Raw genomic sequence first — 2,604 nt, 5'->3', positions numbered from 1 at the left:
AAACTGTAATTTTTTAAATCCCTATATCTTTGCAACCCAATGTTGTAGACCTTAGATATTTCAAACTATGACTTCTGTTATATCAAACAATTTTATTGTGAAATATCTGGTTGTAGAGATATAAAAATTAGAAAATTGGTATTTGTGACAAAGAGTCAATTTTTATAAAGAATTGCTTTGGTCTTCTGCCTTAAATACAGTCTAAATTAAATTAACTCCATATTGTCGTCTTTAAAATTTCATTTTTTGTGGAGACCACTGTATCTAAATGTATGTTTACCCCCCCCCCCCCTGGGTCTGTATGTATTGTATAAGCTATGTGTATAGTGGAACATGTCATATAAATGGTAATTCGGACCAAAATTATACAAGATTTGTAATGGAATATATTTCATTGTGAAATAAATAGAATATTTTCTCACTTAAACTATATTTTAGCAGCATGTTGTACAGTTTAAAACCATGAATTAATTGTAAATTATATGAGTAACAGAAACATCTAAAATTAAATTTAATTTTGAGTTATATTTTAATTATATTTTAATTATATTTTAATATTGTTGTTGATTTGTTAAAAAACTATTTAATGCATTCTAAGTTAATATTCTAACATCTCTTATGCACTAAACTAATGTTTTTTTTTTTTTAATTTTTTTTTAATTTATTGAACCCAAAGTTATCAATGCACAATAATCTTATGAAATTAAATGTCTGTTTATGAATATTATCATTGTAAATATTGATATCGAAAGTGCATGTATATATTGTAAATAACCGTAGTTTTATGTAGTAAACAATTGAAATAAAAAAGCTTGTTAAATATAAAGGTTTGACAACTAGATGAAGAGTCCGGTGTTGAGCGTGGAATAAAAAGAAACCTTGGACAAAAATGTTGAATAATTTAACCCTGCACCCACGGGAAACCCATGAGCTCCCGCCAGGAAATGTAAGCCAATTAGCTCCTGCCGTTTAGCCAGGTATAGTTTACATGTAAAGAAATTGAGTCTTGAGCCACAAAGTCTGCTTTTCTAAACCCCATATCTTTGGATTCTAATGTCGTAGACCTTATATATTTCAAATTATGAATTCTGTTAGATCAAATAATAAAAGTTTAAAATATAAAAGATTTACAAAATTGGGTTCCAGAGCTATAGGGATTATAAATGCAGAGTTTGTGGCAAAGACTCAATTCCTTTATAAATATCAACCTTTATCAAATAGAAAAGAATATAATGACCCACCTTCCTTCCGTCTCCTGCCGGCTTTTAAAAACATTTTGAACAAATTATAGATACAAAAAGTATCAGGTTTTCCTGATTTCCCAAAATAGAAAAATAAAAGACTTTGAAGCCAATTTTCTGACCTGTCAGTTTTATGATCCTTTCTCTAAGGTTACGTAAGTTACCACAAGAACTTTGGGTCCGATCGGTTCAGCCGTTTTAAAGTTTATTGTATACAAACCGACTAACAAACAAGTAGGCGGATACTAATTAATGTAATTTATGTAGATAAAGAAGTCCAAACTAATCTAGTTATTCAACATAAACATCTCCGTATTGATCATAAATCAAGGAATAAGGCTCACAACAAATCTTTTAAGATTTCAGCGTACCAAAGGCAGTTTGGTAAAACTTTGATCATTTTGAACAATAGTAAAAGTTCATATATCTACAACTTCTTTGGGCAAATTTAAATAATGCAAAACACATAAAGAAATCTGTTGTAAATCTTGTGAATATTTTGTGCAGTAAAGTTGTCATTAATTGACTTATAAAAAATCAGATATCTTTATTGTGCTTTTTTAACTTCAGCGATTTTTAAACAAATTTTTATACAGGAAAAATTTGATGTTTACTGTGCACGTAAGACATCCAAAAAAAAATTCACAAAATCTGAAAGTTAAAAATATTCCAAAACTGAAGGATCCAAAAGTTTATTTTTACGATAATTGCCCTATGCAAAATTTGTATTGGTTATTATCTGTTGAAAAATTAGCATAATCTAAAATTTTAAGGAATAAAATGTTTTTAACATTTTTGTAAATATGTAAACAACGATGAAGTGGAATGCCCAACACTAAAGAACGAGTAATAAAGGAGGAAGGGGGGGGGGGCGAAGTATCTACCCATATTATATCAAATTATATGAACCCCCCCCCTCCCCATCTCTAAATAAGTATCATGAAGTGAGAGAGAGGGAATATTAAATCTTCCAAATCCGTCGAAATTTGCAATCTCATAAATACATCCCAATTCACGTTCTATTGAATATTATAAAGTCCTCAATAGGTTTTGAACCTTGTATAGTACTCAATAGGTTTTCTATTGAATCTTATATAGCCCTCAATAGGTTTTCTATTGAATCTTATATAGCCCTCAATAGGTTTTCTATTGAATCTTATATAGTCCTCAATAGGTTTTCTTTTAAATCTTATATAACCCTCAATAGGTTTTCTATTGAATATCATATAGTCTTCAGTAGGTTTTCTATTGAATCTTATATAGTCCTCAATAGGCTTTCTATTTCCTTTACGGATGTTAAAATAGGTGTTAAACGGACTTCAATCACAATTTAAAGGGATGTTAAATGCAAAGATGGCAATGT

Source organism: Eurytemora carolleeae, unplaced genomic scaffold, assembly GCF_000591075.1.
Source record: "Eurytemora carolleeae unplaced genomic scaffold, Eaff_2.0 scaffold342, whole genome shotgun sequence".
In the NCBI taxonomy this organism is placed as follows: domain Eukaryota; kingdom Metazoa; phylum Arthropoda; class Copepoda; order Calanoida; family Temoridae; genus Eurytemora; species Eurytemora carolleeae.
Note: the sequence above shows the minus strand (reverse complement) of the source record.